Below are 20,810 nucleotides of genomic sequence, written 5' to 3'. Positions count from 1 at the left end.
ATACACCTTGCTAATATGGTTGCTGATTTTTTGGTACATTTGGAGACATTTTGGGAGCCTGAGTTTATTAAAAGAAGCAATTCATTTCCCACCCTAGGCTTATACTCGAGTCAATAAGTTTTCCCAGTTTTTTGTGGTGAAATTAGATGCCTCGGCTTATATTCGGGTCGACTTATACTCGAGTATATACGGTATATATATATATATATATATATATATATATATATATATATATATATATATATATAGTGAATTATTAATATATATATATATGGTTGTCCACAGGCCTCTAAGAGATAAATTAGCTATTCAGCTGACAGTTTGCAGGTAAAGGCAGACTGTAGACAAGCTTAATTCCCTGCAGAGTACAACTTTTAGGCTGCACACACACAGGTGGAGAATAGGAGGTGGAGAATAGGGCCTAATGATGTAATTGAACTCAAGAGAGAGGTTTATCCTATATAAACCTGTATGGTGCTACTGTACAGCACGACCGATGCCAGACAGTGGTCCGTTTCCAGACTGAAGGACTTTGTCTAGTCAGTGTTAGATTGCCTTGTGTCATCCTGACAGAAGTGTATGCTGCTCTATTGCGATGGAACAATAAAAGTACAGTTTATACAGCAAGAAGTTGTTAGTGTATAGGTCAGCAGAAGGGTATCTGTGTATATGTATGTGTGTGTGTATATATAAACATATGTTATTAACATAAGAAAATATATTTTCTTTGTTTTAATGATTATGTCAGAACAATGGTGGTTACAATTGATCACACTTGCACATTAAAGACTTAAAATAAGATTGGCCTACTTAAAATGATTATTTGCTTTACCCATTATAATTTATGTATGTTGTGTCTCATACAGTATTGATGGGGGATAGCAACAAGCTATAGCTTTAGTGGAGTGATCTTTATCCTACTAGAGTTAGGGACTCCACAAATAGAATGCTGTATTCAGGCGTACACATAGGGTGCACTGACAGTGAAATTAGTAACACAACAGTCTCCTTTAAAAACTTATCAACATTTGGTTGCTCACTGTGTAGACTCCAGCGGTTCCCAAAGTGTGCGCCGCGGCTCCCAGGGGTGCCACGGCGCTGTCACAAGGGTGCCGCGGGCAAGCCAGAGAAAAAGCAAACAAAACAAAAACTTACCAATCCACGCAGTGCCTGGACCCAGCATCCTCCTCTGTCACACAGCTTGTCACTGAATATCGACATTCAGTGACAAGCTGCGGGAGAGAGGAGGATGCTGGGTCCCGGCGCCGCGCGGATTGGTAAGTTTTTGTTTTGTTTGCTTTTTCTCTGGCTGGCCGCAGCAGAGGGGGCAGAGTGAGGGGACAGCATGACAGAGGACAGAGGAGGGGACATTGTGACAGAGGGCAGAGGAGGGGACAGCGTGAGAGGGGGCAGAGGAGGGGGACAGTGTGACAGAGGGCAGAGGAGGGGACAGCGTGACAGAGGGCAGAGGAGGGGGACAGCATGACAGAGGGCAGAGGAGGGGGACAGCGTGAGAGGAGGCAGTGTGAGAGGGGGCAGCATGAGAGGGCAGAGGGGGCAGCGTGGCAGGGGGCAGAGTGAGAGGGAGTGGGACAGAAGGCAGAGGAGGGGACAGTGGGCAGAGGAGGGGACAGTGTGACAGAGGGCAGAGGAGGGGGACAGAGTGACAGAGGTCAGAGGAGGGGGACAGCGTGACAGAGGTCAGAGGGGGCAGCATGCCAGAGGGGGAAGAGTGAGAGGGAGCGTGACAGAGGGCAGAGGAGGGGACAGCGTGACAGAGGGCAGAGGAGGGGGACAACGTGACAGAGGGCAGAGGATGGGGATAGCATGACAAAGTGCAGAGGAGGGGGACAGTGTGAGAGGGGGCAGAGGGGGCAGCGTGAGAGGGGGCAGTGTGGCAGAAGGGGCAGCGTGACAGAGGGCAGAGGGGGCAGCATGAGGGGGGCAGAATGACTGGATGCAGAGGGGGCAGTGTGTCTGGATGCAGAGGGGGTAGTGTGGCTGGATGCAGAGGAGGCAGAGTGTCTGGATGCAGAGGGGGCAGTGGGTCTGGATGCAGAAGGGGCAGAGTGTCTGGATGCAGAGGGGGCAGAGTGTCTGGATGCAGAGGGGGCACTTTTGCATTCAACTAAATAAGTATTTCTGTCCTGACCTAAATACTTATTACATTTTTTTGACCCAACCACTTCTAAGACAGGAATGCTCAGTAATTATTTTGGAGGGGTGCCTTAAAAAAATTGTGGAGACTCTAAGGGTGCAGTGAACTGCAAAATTTTGGGAACCACTGGTGTAGACTGATATACAGGGCAATATTGAGCCAGTGTAATACAAAGCACTAGGAGAAAGGAAGTAGAGGGTGAATACCAATACATTTTTACTGACTAACAGCTGAATATACAAGGGACTATATGAAGACCTGGAAAAAGACATAATTTACCTGTTGCAGAATAGATTATTCCAATAGAGATTTGGGATAGAGTGTATGATGGGAATTGAGAAATAATTTATGGAAGATGGAGTTTGAATGATTATTGGGATAACCTAGAAAATAATATTGATTATAATGCAAAATAAGTTTTGAGTTTGTAACACACAACATTTGCAGTTGCAAAACTACTTTTCATTACACAATTTCATACTTAATTTCGCTGTTTTTGTTTTTAAATGAAAGTACTCATAAGAGACAAAAGTTTATTTTTATTGCATAGCAATGAGGATATTTGTTTTAATTGATATCTTAGTGCACCTTAACGAAAATAACTACTTGCTTCTTTGGAAATAGTTATGTTGGGTTATTAGAGGTAGCACCACCTTTTGAATGTACAAGAATGAGATAACAAACAAAATGATATCATTACATGGGAATATAATTGATAGATTATTATTATTTTAATATGGCATGTGCAGTTAGAATATGGTTTGTTTAGCTGCGTACAGAAAAGACGGCAGTGTTTCCAGACTTCATACTAAATGAGGTGGAGTTTTGCTGTATTAAAAGATCTTCTTTAATAAGTGCCTCATTTTCCAATTTTTAAGTTAAGTGGTCCCTTATCTCTTTATGCTGTTAGGTATGGTAGACTTTAGTTATTAAAATTTTTCAGAATCATAGTATAATTGTGGTTCTCAACAATTTTTATCTGTGCCATGTTGTTTTTAAGATTGCTTTGTGACTTTGTTTCAACTCTGGAATTGATACAAACTCTTTAAGCGTTTACATACACCACAGAGAGAGTTATGCCCACTTTTCAGAGATGGCATTCTAGGTTTGTCGAGTGACATTGGCACAGCTGCCAATGAATTGCCCTTTGATCTGATTACAGAAGCTGTTAGTTTATAAACATTGGTTCCATGCTGTGTCAAAAAGTGAGACATCAATGATTCACCTTTACTGAAATATTACCTGTGGAGTACTGCAAATATCTTTAATGTCATTCCACTTGGTAATGTGAGTCGGGTACAATTTTCTCTGTAGAAACACATACAGGACATGTAGCACAATATTTAACATGATTCGTCTTAGGGAATATAACAAATTGCAGTTAAGCAGTGATACTTACGTTTATCAAGTTCAGTAAAAATATATACAAATACATGTATAAGTGCAAAATTGTAATGCAGTTTCAAGTGCATGTGTTTGCTTTCTTTCTTCACATTAAAGTTACTGGAACCTCGTACAGATAGCTCTGTACTCAGCACTTAATGTGAATATAAATGCTGTTTAATATTCAATACAGTAAACAAGCTGGAAAATGGCAGCAATAGATCATTAAAAAAATAATTATTTAAAGGGAAGATTGGGGATTTTAGAAAAAAATATAAAAGATGTCACAAGCATCACCTTAAAAATATACAAATGGTATTTTGTTAATAAGAAATCATAAAAATAAGTCACAGAATAAGAAAAGTCTAAGTAGGAATAATAAAAATAAAAATAGTCAAAGTAGGTGAAAATAAAGTAATTTACGTATACATATGCTCCTATGTGGACTTGCGCAGTTCTAGCACTTGCACCTGCCTGTGCTAGGAGAGGCGGGACATAAGAGGGAAAGGACGTTGTAACGTTGGCTGGTTACAATAAATGCCTCTTTACGCAAATACAGCTCATGCAGACCTGCTAAAACACGCATATTTGCCTGTTAGGAGGTATATCTTTTGCATCTCGAGTTTTTGCAGCTAAGAGAAACAATGCTACTTCATGTCTGAAAATTAAGGATACTCGGGCTTGGTTTTCTGAACTTAGGGGATCCAAGAAAGCTCGCGAGCCAGCTCGGTACTTCGTGCATCCTTGGATCTGAATTGAAGCAAAACGTCATTGTTGTGTTGTTGGATCTCACAGGTTTTGGCTTCCATACGTACCTCCCTCCCCAGGAAATCCAGCACTATTGCTCACACAGAAACACGGGTAGCAGTGTTCGTGCCACTCTCCAATCTCCAGTGCCATTGCTCACACAGAAACAGGAGGGGTAGCAGTGTTCTTGTCACTTGACAAAAATTGCCTCGAAATGACTGGAAATTAACATTATTGAGGTTAATAATAATGTAGGAGCAAAAAAAAAGGCAAATTATGTAATTTAAAAATAAAAATGGATTTTACAAAAAAATAGGGATCCAAAGCCAAAACCAAAACCAAAACCCATGAGGGCAGTTTTGCCAAAACCAAAACCAGAACACGAAGTTAATCCAGATCCAAAACCAAAACCAAGACACGGGGGTCAGTAAACATCTCTACTGAAAATACACTTCTTCCAAAAGTTAATGTTTGAAAATCTCTATAAATATTGAGTGACATTTATCAAAGCAGGTAACTGTGCAGATAAGGTGGTATTGTAGTAGTAATCAATAAAACATTTTGCCTAATTTTCTTAACTCTTCTTAAAAAAGTCAAAAGTGATTGTTTGCTATTAGGTAACACCTTCTTTTCTACAGCTATTTATAGAATAGTATTCATTATTGCCTGAGAATTATTTCTAATGTTACTGTACTCCAGTAAATGCAAGTTAAAGTTAAAATACAGGAATTAATCAAAAAGTTAATTTGGATAGATACATGCACATGGTTATAAATATGAAGTTCCCACTAAAACAGGGGGATCTTGAGCATGAGGACATTGTGCCAAAGTTTAAACCAGCCCCAGACTACACAGACTGGACCGGTCACACTACAATAGGAAAACCAGCTGTGTGGGTCATAATGATCAGTGTTGGGATGGAGTCTTTATGAGGAGTGGACCCATCCTGACAAATGGTAAAACAATAAAGGTACCATGAAGTGGCACAATTTTTCCACCCCAGTGGTTCCAATGTAATAGGACCCCTCTTATTTTATACTAATATAAAAATAATAATAATAATTTTATTTATATAGAGCTTTTCACAAAATCAGGACTCAAAATGCTTTAAAATTGACATATAAAGAATAAGGTGAAGACCTATATAGTGCCCAGAGGCATAGCGTTGAGCCATGGTGCGGGGAAGCAAGTGCATGCTATGGTTCCCCAAATATTGCCGGGGCAGCTCAGCGACACTCTGGTTTAGCTGGTTTGCCATATTTGGGCTCTTTTCCACTAAAGATTACTTTTTTATTTTAAAAAGTCTAAAAGTAGATATAGTTTATAAAAAAAGAAAGAAAACATATTTAAAAAGCTTTATACCTTAAAAATACTTTATTCAAAGAATTAAACATTTTTAAAATCATTAAATGAATTAAATCTGTTATCTCTTAACAAAAGTATTTAGTGGTTCAAATAATATAATACTTTTGTACAATTCACATGGAGGAGACTTCACAAGCAAATGGCAGGTAATCTTGCAACTGTCAGAGCTATTGTAGACAATAGCATGGTTATAGAGCAAAATATATTCAAATTAAAATGAGAAGATTGTGCTTACTTGCCATCCTCAGGTTCGAGAACATCACACCTGATCGCCAGCAGGAATCCATCGATTTCAGCAGCAGAAAAGGAAAGTAAGGGGTTAACACGGCAGAAGTGGAATACGAAAGAAAGGTGGGAGAAGATGAAGGTCAAGAAGAAAAGTGGGTTGTGAGAGGCACATGGAAAATGTGGGTGGTGGGGGAAACTGGTAGAAGACGGTGAAGGGATAGATACAATAGGGCTAAAGGGAGAAAGACAACAACACACAGGGGTAGAAAGAAATCCACAATACGAATACAGAGGCATTTAAAAAACGGGGGTAGATGAAAAGAGAGGCAGATGAGGAAATGGAGGTGCACATACAAACTTAGATAAAGACACACAAATAATTGGAAAGAAAGGAACAGACACACAAAGAATGGGAAAGAAACGGATAGACAGACAGAAGGAGTAGAAACAAATGTGCACACACACACATGGGTTGACAGAGCTACACATACAAACAACAGAGGCACACACACAAAAGGGGGAGAAAAAGAAAGGGTAGTAATAGAGACATACACATTGGATGGAGAGGAATGCACAGCTAAACAATTAGGGAAGCTGGGAGACAGGCAGCAGTGCATACTAACATTACACCTGGTGGAGGCAGGCCCGGCGCTCCCATTAGGCAAGGTTAGGCACTTGCCTAGTGCGCCAGGCTCTGGAGGGTGCCTGGAGGGCGCCACAGAATTCTAAAAGACTTTAAAACTGTGCGGCGACCGCTGACCATACCTGTCACGGCCGCCGCACAGCATTCAGATGCACAGGGAGGGGGGAAGAGGCTATTTTGTCACCACCGCCGCCTCTCTGCTCCGTCTCCTCCCCTCCACTTACTAGTGTCAGTGAGTGGAGGGGAGGAGACGGAGCAGAGAGGCGGCGGTGGTGAGACAAGATAAGGAGAGGAGGGGGGAGGGCGGCGATTTTTGCGGGGGGGGGGGGGCGCCGCCTTTTTAAAAATGCCTAGGGCACCGGCCCTGGATGGAGGAGGAGCAGAAATGGGAGGGCATGCATGTTCACTGTACACAGGAAGAGGCTGCACCTCCTGGGAAAACAGACATGCCCCCTGGGTAAACATGGGGGCAGTCCTGCTGGACGAGACAGACATGAGACAGGGATTAGAGATTGGGAGTCCTGTTTGGATGCACTCAAATTATGCATTTAGACCATAGGGGACTGGATTTATTATTATATGGACAAAGCCAATTCGTTGGAAAGAGGGTAGAGATGATCCTGCTTCTGCAACCTTACAGACTCAAAATGGTGCAGATGCCTAAATGGTGGCGGCCTGGGTGATGCAGGGGTCCTGGTGTAGAACCTAGGTTGATAGACCTGGATAGTGTAGGGGACGCCCTAGAGAGTGCATTGACCTGGTTGAAAGAGGACTGTAAAGTGTATTGGTCCATTTTGGGGCCTAAAGGGTTTTGAGGCCCTGTTAGAGGAGGGCTGGATGATGCAGGTGTGCAGTGCAGGGCTTACTTGGTGCAGGTGCCTAGTTGGTAGAGAGCTGAATGGTGCCTCTGCTTCTGAGAATAGAGAACCTCATCTGAAATGTTGGTCCAGGAGGAACTTGGGATGCAAGGATTCAGTGCTGCAGGAGTAGAGTGCTAGTGGCAAGATAGTGGCAAAGCCCCCACGGAAGGTAAGGAGAAAGCAGAGGCACCACACCAAGGAAGTCAAGATAAGGCACGGTGGATGAATAGAGTCAGGTGTGCCAAAGGTCCCCATCACTGGTGTGAGCTGCTGGAACATAATCACCACTGCACAGACTTACAGTCAAAAGAAGAAGAAGAGAGCTGGTTTGGGTGAGAGAAATAGTCAACAAGGAGCCACCGGCAGGACAGGGAACACTGCAGGCTCTGGTGCCACACCGGCAGGACAGGACCACATTCCAAGGTGGACAGAGCAGTAGGCAGGCCAGGACACATCCAGGTGGAGGAGACCATCAGGTAGATCTGTCTTAGTTGACTTCATAATGGATACAGTATGATTGCAGCACCCAGGCTGAAACCCAGGTAGGGTTGGAAGTCTTCCATAGGTGGAATGTCGAAAAAAGGCTGAAGGCCATCAGTGAGGCAAGGCAGAGGCCAGGCCCAAGTCAACTCTCCAAGCATCCCGTCAACCCTCGGTTCTCCCCACAAGGTAGGTGGAAAACAAGCAGATGGACAAAATATCCAGGGCACGATGAGCTGGGAGCAACAGGAGGGCTCCAAAATGGGAGTGGGGAAGCCTCAATGCTAGCAGATAAAGCCTTTGCCTGCAAGAGCTCTGCTAGCAAATGTCCTGGTGGCAGCAATGCTGCTCATGTAATAAGTAAAAAAAACACATACACAAGGGATTAAAAGCAAATTATTTAAATATACTCTTCCTGAAACCCTATTTTTCCACTTTATTTAAAATATATTCCTTCCACAATGTAGTCTAATGGAATATTTATCACAAAATAGTTTAGAGGGAATAAAATGATAATCCTAATATGTGAGGATAACTGCACCACTGACAAGCAAAGACTTGTCCGGGTCAATTCAGTTCCTCATCATAGGGTGGCATAGAAGTTATCTGTAGTGAAAACCAGCCCAGGCTGTATATATATTTCACAGTGAAAAGTCTACAAAACCATACTGATATCACATGTCACATGTGTTTGCATTGTGAAGCCTGAAATCATTATAAATCATCATCATTACCATCATCTTTATTTATGTGGTGCCACAGAATCCTCAGCACCGCACAATCAACAAAAAATAAGCTAAAAAATACAGATAAGTAAGAAACAAGAGAACAGTAAAAATAAATACAAGAGACTATAGAGAAAGCAGCTACATAAGCAAACACACTGAGAACAAGCAAAACATTACAAAAAGGATGATAAGATGTAGAGAGGGCCAAACTTTTGAGAGTTAACATTAGGAGGATTAGAGTAGTAAATGGAGATCATATAGGTGGAGTCAAATGGGCAGATGGAGCGTGAGAAAGGAATTATCTTAGAATGTGGCCAGGAAGGCAAGTGTGAAAAGGTGACTTTTGAGGGCGCTTTTGAAACATCAGAGGTTGGAGGAGAGTCTGATTGGGTGGGGCAATTAAAATGGGGAAGCAGCACTTGAAAAGTCCTGAAGGCGGTATTGTGAAGTGGCGATCAGTGATGAGGAGCGGTGAAGGTCATAGACAGAACGTAGTGGGCAAGTCGGAGACTTTTTCTTGACAAGGTTGGAGATGTAGGAAGGGGGGCAATGAAGAGCAATTTATAAGTGAGGTTAATTAACTTAATTTGTACTCTAGAGGGAATGGGGTAGCAATGGAAAGTTTACAGAGAGGAATAGTGAAAGAGGAATGTTGGCAGAGGAAGATTAGTTGCAATCCTGAAATCAGCACAGATTTCAGTGGGGGCAGACATTTGTCAGGCAAGCCAGAGAGGAGAAGATTGCAATAATCAAGACGCGAGATGACAAGAGCATGGATGATGGTCTTGGTGGCATCCAAAGAGAGGAAAGGGCAAATCTTGGCAATGTTGCAAACATTGAGGCAACAGGAATGGGCAAGGGACTGGATATGGGAGTGAAATTGAGGGTGGATCTCCAGGCAGCCTGTATGGGAAAAGGGGAGAGGGTGACACCATCAACCCTAGGGATATCAGAAGAGGGGATGTGATGCTAGGTGGTGGAAAGATGATAAGCTCAGTTTTGGATATGTTAAGCTGGAAGTAGCATCCAACCATTTAGGTGCATATGGCAGAGAGGCAATTGGACACATGGGAGAGGAGGGATGAAGGGAGTTCAGGGAAGGGAAGCTATATTACAGTATCAGGCAGAGAATGGAGTTGATTGTGGAAAATAGGCAATGGGAGTTTTAGGACTGTGAAATGGAAAAAGTCTGCGTCAGAGAGGGATGTTCTCTGGAGGCACGGGAGCTTCCCTGAAGGTAGCGAGAGAGCCTGGAGTGCAAAGTTAGGGGCTTAGAATGACTGAGGAGAAGTGTGGTGACAGGGGTGGCTTTATCTATGATTATAGAAATGGTGGAGTTGTAAAAGGAGAATGCTGCGTTAGGGTAAGACAAAGAGGAGATGGGAGAGAGGAGTGGTTCAAGGGTGTCAGAGAAGCAGGAGTGGTCAAGATCACTCAGGATGCACAGAGTTTTGGGTGCATAAGGGGGAGATGGAGGTAGGGAGGGTGGAAGCAGAGGAGGTTGTGGTCAGAAAGCGGGAATGATGAATTAAAGAATTATTTCAGACCTTTTTCGAACTTTAATGTGACCTTTCAACCAAAACAATTTAAGTAAAAAATAGTCACTTTTTAGGATAAAGAAGTAAAACTATAAGACTACAATATGTTGGCTGCATAAGTCTGCACATCCCTAAACTAATACTTTATGGAACCACCTTTTGCTTTTATTATAGCAGGGAGTCTTTTTGAATAAGTATCAACTTTGCACAACTGAATTCTATCCCTCTCTTCCAGCAAAATAGTTCAAGGTCCAACAAATTGTGATTTCCCTTTTTCGGTTATTCCACAGTTTTTCAATGGAATTGAGATCTGGCGGTATATTTACTATATATTTTCAACCAATCAGATTCTAGCTTTCATTTATTTAGTGTATTCTACAAAATTATAGCTAAAATCTGATTCGTCGCTATACGCAACATCTCCACTTTTTCAGTTTAGTAAATATACCCCATAGGCTCTGACTGCGCCATTCTAAAACTTTGATCTTACTTTTCTGAAGCCATTCCTTGGCTAACTTGGATTTGTACTTTGAATTGTTATCATGTTGTAAGGTGAAATTCATCTTCATCTTCATCTTTCGGACAGAGACCAGCACGTTTTGTGCAAAATATCTTAATATTTGGAGCATTCATTATATCCTCTATCCTGACTAGAGACCCTGTCCCAGCTGTAGAGAAGCAGTCCCAAAACAAGATGCTACTAACACCATGCTTCACTTTAGGTATGGTGTTCTTTGGGTAATAAGAAGTGTTGTCTTTGCAAGCAAAGGCTAGAAAGCATTGTGCTCTATTTAATTAATGTAAAGAAATTCAAAAGAAATGGGGGCGCAACAGGTGTATGACCAAATTTGGCAAACAAAAAGACATTAGACAAAAAGCTGTATTTAACAGGAGGTAGCAAGCGATTTCATTGAGCTTGTGATTTCACTGCTTTTTTGATTTCAAGTGCTGTTTTTGTTTAAAGTGTGGAGTTAGTTCCAGTAAGGATTGCTGTGCTGTGCTGAGAGAGTGATATAGTTTGGGGAATTATTATGTGTGTTTATTGAACGGGAATCGTTTTTCTGTGTGTTTATTAAGTGTCTCTTTTTTTTTTTCTCTGTTAGAGCTAGTGGGTGTGGTTTAATTGCATAGTTGATACAGCTGGTTAGTGCAAGCTCTATTTAACAGGAGGTAGCAAGCGATTTCATTGAGCTTGTGATTTCACTGCTTTTTTGATTTCAAGTACTGTTTTTGTTTAAAGTGTGGAGTTAGTTCCAGTAAGGATTGCTGTGCTGTGCTGAGAGAGTGATATAGTTTGGGGAATTATTCTGTGTGTTTATTGACGGGAATCGTTTTTCTGTGTGTTTATTGTCTCTTTTTTTTTTTTCTCTGTTAGAGCTAGTGGGTGTGGTTTAATTGCATAGTTGATACAGCTGGTTAGTGCAAGCTCTATTTAACAGGAGGTAGCAAGCGATTTCATTGAGCTTGTGATTTCACTGCTTTTTTGATTTCAAGTACTGTTTTTGTTTAAAGTGTGGAGTTAGTTCCAGTAAGGATTGCTGTGCTGTGCTGAGAGAGTGATATAGTTTGGGGAATTATTCTGTGTGTTTATTGACGGGAATCGTTTTTCTGTGTGTTTATTGTCTCTTTTTTTTTTTTCTCTGTTAGAGCTAGTGGGTGTGGTTTAATTGCATAGTTGATACAGCTGGTTAGTGCAAGCTCTATTTAACAGGAGGTAGCAAGCGATTTCATTGAGCTTGTGATTTCACTGCTTTTCTGATTTCAAGTGCTGTTTTTGTTTAAAGTGTGGAGTTAGTTCCAGTAAGGAGTTGAATCCAGGAAGGGGTTTAATCTGGTAAGTGGCTAGGAAAGGCTAGTACTAAAGTTCACTGTAGGCTATAAGAAGTTAGGTTAGCCATAATAAGATGAGTAGTAGCAGGCTTGATGATCTCACTCAATGCATATCTTGTCATATGTATGCACACTTGGAGCAAGTGTTCCAAGGTTTATACCTCTGTGAGAAATGTGAGCAATTGGTCTCTTTGGAAGCCCAGGCAACTGATCTAAAGCAGACCATTGCAACATTGAGAGACATTGCCAACCTGTAACAGAGTTTACAGCTCACCGTTGATGCGTTAGCTGAGCAGGGTGGAGCAGAGACAGAGGAGAATGCACAGGTAGGCAGCTGGGTAACAGTTACTAGGGGTAGCAGAGGGAGGAAGAGGCAGGCCAGTTCTGAGCTAGGCAATCCCAGCAGATTTGCCAGATTGGATGAAGATACTGTGGAAGGCAGTTCAGAATTGGTAGAGTTGGATGAGACTGCTTCCTCTAGCAACCAGGGGAATGGTCTCTCCAGCACAGAGGGGACCAAAGTTACTCAGGGACCCAGGCAGATTGTGGTGGTAGGGGATTCAATTATTAGGAAGGTAGATAGGGCAATCTGTTACCGGGACCGTGCATGCCGAACAGTGTGTTGTCTCCCGGATGCTCGGGCTCGGCATATTGCGGATCGGGTGGACAAATTGTTGGGAGGGGCTGGGAATGACCCAGCGGTTTTGGTGCATGTTGGCACCAATGACCGAGTTAGAGGAAGAAGGGGTGTCCTAAAGAATGATTTCAGGGACATAGGTCGCAAACTTGAGGCAAGGACATCCAAGGTAGTATTTTCGGAAATACTACCTGTGCCACGCGCTAGTCCAGGGAGGCAGCGGGAGATTAGGGAGGTTAATGCGTGGCTAAAAGATTGGTGTAAGAAGGAGGGTTTTGGATTCTTAGAGCACTGGGCTGATTTCTCGGTCAGTTGCCATCTTTATTGTCGTGATGGATTGCACCTGAATGAGGAGGGGGTTGCAGTGCTAGGGGAGAGGATGGTTAGAAGGTTGGAGGAGATTTTAAACTAGGCTCCGGGGGGGAGGAGCAAGCAAGTATTTATGGGATAGACATTGAGAGTAGTAAGGAGGAATTTAAAAAGAGTAAAGGGGGTGGAGAGGGGGGAAAGGGAAGCATAGCCGATAAGGAGCGGCCCTTTTTAAAGCAAAAAGAAATACCTAAGGGAGGCAATAGACTTAAGTGTATGCTTGCAAATGCAAGAAGCCTGACAGGTAAAATGGGGGAGTTAGAACTAGTAGCAATGAATGAGCAGTATGATATTATAGGTATTACTGAGACCTGGTGGGATCAGGCCCGGCGCTCCCATTAGGCAAGGTTAGGCACTTGCCTAGGGCGCCGGGCTCTGGAGGGCGCCTGGAGGGCGCCACAGAATTCTAAAATACTTTAAAACTGTGCGGCGACCGCTGACCATACCTGTCACGGCCGCCGCACAGCATTCAGATGCACGGGGAGTGGGGGGAAGAGGCTATTTTGTCACCGCCGCCGCCTCTCTGTTCCGTCTCCTCCCCTCCACTTACTAGTGTCAGTGAGTGGAGGGGAGGAGATGGAGCAGAGAGGCGGTGGTGGTGAGACAAGGTAAGGAGAGGAGGGAGGAGGGAGAAGGGCAGCGATTTTTGCGGGGGGGGCGGCGATTTTTGCGGGGGGGAGGGCGCCGCTTTTTTAAAAATGCCTAGGGCGCTGTGGACCCTAGCACCGGCCCTGGGTGGGATGATACACATGACTGGGCAGTCAACTTGGAAGGCTATTCTCTCTTCAGGAGGGATAGGGTAAATAAAAGGGGAGGAGGAGTATGTCTTTATATTAAGCCAGAATTAAAACCAAGTATTCAGGAAGTTATATACGAGAATATTGGTGATAATATAGAGGCATTGTGGGTGGAAATATCCAGTGGAGGAAAAAGTTCAGAGAAGTTTCTGATAGGGATATGCTATAAACCGCCAGCTATTAGTACGATTGAGGAAGCCCAACTTCTACAGCAAATTGAAAAGACTACACAACTAGGTCAAATTTTAATTATGGGGGATTTTAATTATCCGGACATTGATTGGAGTACTGAGACCTGCGGTACAGCTAGGGGAAATAGGTTTCTGAGCACGCTAAAAGACCATTACATGTCCCAATTAGTAGAGGAACCAACTAGGAACCGGACTATACTGGACCTAGTAATAACAAACAATGTAGACGTAATATCAAATATTCAAGTAAAGGAGCACTTGGGAAACAGTGATCATAATATAGTCTCATTTGAAATTAGTTTCCAGAAACAATGGTATAAGGGATCAACTAGGACTTTAAACTTTAAAAAGGCAAATTTTAATATGCTTAAGGAGTCTATAAAGAGCATAGACTGGGACAAAGCCTTTGAAGGAAAAAATACGGAAGAAATGTGGGCTGTTTTTAAAATGTTGTTGGAAACATACACGTATAAGTTCATTCCTATGGGAAATAAATGTAAAATAATTAAGTCTAAACCAATGTGGCTAAATAAAAAGGTAAGGGAAGAAATGCAAAGGAAGAAGCGGGCATTTAAATTGTTTAAGTCTGAAGGGTCAGAGGAGCCCTTCCATAGGTACAAGGAATGTAATAAAACATGCAAAAAGGAAATTAGATTGGCTAAATTAGAAAATGAAAGGCACGTTGCAAAAGAAAGTAAGACAAACCCCAAAAAGTTTTTTAAGTATATAAATGGCAAAAGGATTAAAAAAGATAATATAGGACCCCTAAGAAGTGAGATGGGTGAATTGATAAATGATACTAAGGAAAAAGCAGAGGTATTAAACACGTTCTTTTCTTCAGTATTTACCAGAGAGGAACAAATGGCAGGAGTAATACATAAAAATGGAAATTAAACCATGCCATTAATTAATACTTGGTTGTCAGAGAAAGAAGTCCAAAGGCGACTGAAGAATATTAAGATAAATAAAGCTCCAGGTCCAGATGGCATACACCCAAGGGTCCTTATGGAGTTAAATTCGGAAATAGCTAGACCGCTATTCTTAATTTTCAGAGATTCAATCTCATCAGGCTCAGTACCAAGGGATTGGCGAATAGCAGATGTGGTGCCGTTGTTTAAAAAGGGGACGAGATCACAACCAGAGAATTATAGACCTGTAAGCCTGACATCAATAGTGGGGAAACTACTGGAAGGTATTTTAAGGGACAGTGTTCAGGATTACTTGGTACGCAATAAAATTATTAGTGGTAATCAACATGGATTTGTGAGGGATAGGTCATGTCAAACTAATCTAATTAGTTTCTATGAGGAAGTTAGTGGGAACTTAGACCAGGGCAGGACAGTAGATGTGGTCTACTTAGATTTTGCAAAGGCCTTTGATACAGTGCCACACAAGAGGTTGGTTTACAAAATAAGGGAACTGGGTCTAGGAATCAAAATTTGTACTTGGATCGAAAACTGGTTAGAGAATAGGGAACAGAGAGTTGTGATAAATGGAACATTTTCTAATTGGTCAAAAGTCTTAAGTGGAGTACCTCAAGGTTCCGTGCTGGGACCACTCCTTTTTAATATATTTATTAATGACCTTGGTGATGATTTAGAGAGTAAAGTTTCTATTTTTGCAGATGACACTAAACTCTGTAAGGTAATAAAATCAGAACAAGATGTAGCTTCTCTACAGAGGGACTTAAAAAAACTGGAGGATTGGGCGGCCAAATGGAATATGAGGTTTAACACAGATAAATGTAAGGTTATGCATTCAGGGATCAAAAACAAGAACGCAATCTATAAATTAAATGGAATTAATTTAGGAGAATCTATAATGGAAAAGGATTTGGGAGTGCTTGTAGACAGTAGACTTAGCAATAGTGCTCAATGTCAAGCAGCAGCTGCAAGGGCAAACAAAGTATTGGCATGCATAAAAAGGGGCATAGATGCAAGGGAAGACAGTGTAATTTTGCCACTGTATAAATCGTTGGTAAGACCTCATCTTGAATATGCAGTACAGTTCTGGGCACCACTCTATAAAAAAGATAATTTGGAACTAGAAAGGGTTCAGAGAAGGGCGACAAAATTGATAAGGGTATGAAGTCATTAAGTTATGAGTAAAGGTTAGCCAGTTTAGGCATGTTTACTTTAGAAAAGTGGCATCTAAGGGGAGATATGATTACTATGTACAAATACATTAGGGGTCAATACGGAGAGCTTTCATGGGAACTTTTTACCCCAAGGACCATACACAGGACACGTGGTCATCCCCTAAGGTTAGAGGAGAGGAAATTTCACAACCAGCAAAGAAAGGGGTTCTTTACAGTAAGGGCAGTCAAGATATGGAATTCATTGCCAGGGAAGGTTGTGATGGCAGATTCAATAGATATGTTTAAGAAAGGGTTAGACAAATTTTTAGCGGAAAGGTGTATCCAGGGATATGACCGTTAATTTAAAATAAAGGAGAGTAGTGGATATAGGGTAAAAATTGGATTGCAATATTGAGTCTGGGGGGATTTTCAAAATTGAAACAGATTGGCGGTTGCTTACTCTGGATTAATTTCAAATATAAGTGCAGGATCGCAGGAGATCCAAAATAGGTTGAACTTGATGGACTGGTGTCTTTTTTCAACCTCATCAACTATGTTACTATGTTACTATGATTCTCTGCACTCACTAAAGACATTATTAGTGCTCGGTGGTAGTCAGCATATCGACAGACGACACTTACTCCGACATCTTCAGTCTGGACGGCTGCTTCCCGATGAGGATCCATGATGACTGTTCTGTGAACCGACTTCAACCAATTCCGATGAAGGAAGACGTCTGCACGATTTGATGATGTCAGTGACATATACAGCGCTGTTAACACTGCTTTTAAGGGGGTAATGTAAGTATGCGGGTATGTACAATGTATATTACAAAAGGTTGTACATTGTACCTAGTAGCATACTTACATTACCCCAATAAAAGCAGCGTTAAGAGCGTCACCTATGTCACTGATGTCATCAAGTCGCACCGGCGTTTCCTTCATCGGGATTGGTTAAAGTCGGAGCACTGCTCCACAAAACTAGGCACACTGATTTGCTTACTCCATTTGTAGCAAAAATGGCCCAACTTCTAGCATTGCCTTGTGCAACTTCTGCATCTAACCAAATGCTACCATCTAGCTCTGTAAATCTGTTCACTTTTGCAGAAATCTGAGCACAGAAGTGTTTTGTACATGCAAAAAAGTGTAAGGTCTGTAAACATTTTATAAATATTTAACAAAAATGTGCTACAGAATTATTTCATGAAGCATTAAATTATCCACCTTTCTCTTGTTTGAAAACTATTAATGTGAATATTGAAATTCACATTTGCAGGTCTTTGTATCTAGTTGTTTCCAGCTTGTACAATAATTTACAGTTTGTTGTATGTCGTCTTTTTAAAGGCACCATAGTGCTGTAAACACAGTCAATATAATCTCTGCCAACATCTGCTAGCATATGGACAGCCAACTTCTGCGAACATATGGACAACCAGCTTCTGCTAACATGGACAGTCAGCAATTCAAATGCTGCTGGAAACATGACAGCATAGCAGCATCATAGCAATTAGACTTTGTTCATCCTCTGCACATTTGGTCGTGCCTATTTGTGGTTGAACTTAAAGCACCATATTAAAAAGTAATGAACTAAAGATTCAAGTAAACATGTTCAGTGAAGCCTTATTTATATGTTTTGTTATCAGCATTTTGCTTTTTCTATGTTCACTGTATTTTATTAAATTACGCTAGTGCTAGCTAGTGATTTCTTTCAAACAAGTTTTCTTCCCCTTAAAATTTAATCCGATGCAATCCAAAAGTTGGAAAAAATTGCAACAAATATTTTTGTAGAAAAATACAACATGCTGTAGCTACAGGTATAACCAAACCAAAACTTTGTTATCAGTATACCAGGAAAGTAATGCATTTAGGGGCTGATAGAGAGTGGGACTTAGGCCTGTTTGTACAGTGTAAAATTCACAAATTTTCACTGCTGATGCCCACAAAGAGAATACACACATATGTGCACATGTACATTTGTTTACATCTGACACTTGGCTGCATCTGACATTTGCGGAATGGGGGTAGGAACAGACGGGCAAGTGTAGGCAATTTACAGTAAAGGTGTATTCATGTAAATGCAGTCTGACCTGCAAAAGAACTAGAGATGAGTGCACTCGGATTTATGAAATCCGAGCCCACCCGAACGTTGCCGATCCGAGTCGGATCCGAGACAGATCCGGGTATTGGTGCCAAATTCAAATCTGAAACTCAGGCTCTGACTCATAATCCCGTTGTCGGATCTCGCGATACTCGGATCCTATAAATTCCCCGCTAGTCGCCGCCATCTTCACTCGGGCATTGATCAGGGTAGAGGGAGGGTGTGTTAGGTGGTCCTCTGTCCTGCTATATCTCGTGCTGTTCAGTTCAGTTCTGTGCTGTGCTGTGCTGTGCTGTGCTCAGTCCAGTGGTGCTGTGTCCTGTGCTCTGTCCTTCTGAGGTCAGTGGTGCTGCTGGGTCCTGTGCTGTGTCCTGTTCAGTCCAGTGGTGCTGTGTCCTGTGCTCTGTGCTTCTAAGGGCATAGTTATTTCCCCAATATTCCCCTGTGTTTAAAAAAATAAAAAAAAGTTATTTAAAAAAATACCAAAAACTAATTTTTTTTTTTTAATTACCACAAAATTTGCACAACCAATCCTGCAGTATAACCCCATTGGTACTGCAATATTACCAAGTTCACACATTCAGCAATAAAAGTCCAGTGGTACTGCAATATTACAAAGTTCACACATTCTGCAGTATCAGTCCAGTGGTGCTGTGTCCTGTGCTCTGTCCTGCTGAGTTCAGTAGTGCTGCTGGGTCCTGTGCTGTATCCTGTTCAGTCCAGTGGTGCTGTGTCCTGTGCTCTGTGCTTCTAAGGGCATAGTTATTTCCCCATTATTCCCAAGTTTTTAAAAAATAAAAAAAAAGTTATAAAAAAAATTAAAATTAAAAATTAAAAAAATAAATAATTATAACCAAATTTGCAAAACCAATCCAGCAGTATAAGTCCATTGGTACTGCAATATTACCAAGTTCACACATTCTGCAGTATCTTGTGCTACATATAATGGAGACCAAAAATTTGGAGGATAAAGTAGGGAAAGATCAAGACCCACTTCCTCCTAATGCTGAAGCTGCTGCCTCTAGTCATGACATAGACGATGAAATGCCATCAACGTCGTCTTCCAAGCCCGATGCCCAATCTCGTAGTACCGGGCATGTAAAATCCAAAAAGCCCAAGTTAAGAAAAAGTAGCAAAAAGAGAAACTTAAAATCATCTGAGGAGAAACGTAAAGTTGCCAATATGCCATTTACGACACGGAGTGGCAAGGAACGGCTTAGGCCCTGGCCCGTGTTCATGACTAGTGGTTCAGCTTCACCCACGGATCTTAGCCCTCCTCCTCCCCCCCCACCTACAAAAAATTGAAGAGAGTTATGCTGTCAGCAACAAAACAGCAAACAACTCTGCCTTCTAAAGAGAAATTATCACAAATCCACAAGGCGAGTCCAAGGGTGTTGGTGGTTGCCAAGCCTGACCTTCCCATCACTGTACGGGAAGAGGTGGCTCGGGAGGAGCCTATTGATGATGTAGCTGGCGCTGTGGAGGAACTTGATGATGAGGATTGAGATGTGGTTATTGTAAATGAGGCACCAGGGGGGGAAACAGCTGATGTCCATGGGATGAAAAAGCCCATCGTCATGCCTGGTCAGAAGACCAAAAAATGCACCTCTTCGGTCTGGAGTTATTTTTATCCAAATCCAGACAACCAATGTACGGCCATATGTAGCTTATGTAAAGCTCAAAAAAGCAGGGGTAAGGATCTTGCCCACCTAGGAACATCCTCCCTTATACGTCACCTGAATAACCTTCATAGTTCAGTGGTTAGTTCAGGAACTGGGGCTAGGACCCTCATCGGTACAGGGACACCTAAATCCCGTGGTCCAGTTGGATACACACCAGCAACACCCTCCTCGTCAACTTCCTCCACAATCTCCATCAGATTCAGTCCTGCAGCCCAAGTCAGCAGCCAGACTGAGTCCTCCTCAATACGGGATTCATCCGAGGAATCCTGCAGCGGTACGCCTACTACTGCCACTGCTGCTGTTGCTGCTGTTAGTCGGTCATCTTCCTAGAGGGGAAGTCGTAAGACCGGTAAGTCTTTCACAAAACAATTGACCGTCCAACAGTCGTTTGCCATGACCACAAAATACGATAGTAGTCACCCTATTGCAAAGCGTATAACTGCGGCTGTAACTGCAATGTTGGTATTAGACGTGCGCCCGGTGTCCACCATCAGTGGAGGGGGATTTAGAGGGTTGATGGAGGTTTCTTGTCCCCGGTACCAAATCCCGTCGAGATTCCACTTCACTAGGCAGGCGATACCAAAAATGTACAGAGAAGTACGATCAAGTGTCCTCAGTGCTCTAAAAAATGCGGTTGTACCCACTGTCCACTTAACCACGGACATGTGGACAAGTGGTTCTGGGCAAACGAAGGACTATATGACTGTGACAGCCCACTGGGTAGATGCATCCCCTTCTGCAGCAACAGCAACAGCTGCATCAGTAGCAGCATCTACAAAATGGCTGCTCGTGCAAAGGCAGGCAACATTGTGTATTACAGGCTTTAATAAGAGGCACAATGCTGACAACATATTAGAGAAACTGAGGGAAATTATCTCCCAGTGGCTTACCCCACTTAGACTCTCATGGGGATTTGTGGTGTCAGACAATGCCAGTAACATTGTGCGGGCATTAAATATGGGCAATTTCCAGCACGTCCCATGTTTTGCCCACAGCATTA

This window comes from Mixophyes fleayi, chromosome 3, assembly GCF_038048845.1.
Source record: "Mixophyes fleayi isolate aMixFle1 chromosome 3, aMixFle1.hap1, whole genome shotgun sequence".
NCBI classification, from domain to species: Eukaryota; Metazoa; Chordata; class Amphibia; order Anura; family Limnodynastidae; genus Mixophyes; species Mixophyes fleayi.
This window is presented reverse-complemented; position numbering follows the sequence as displayed.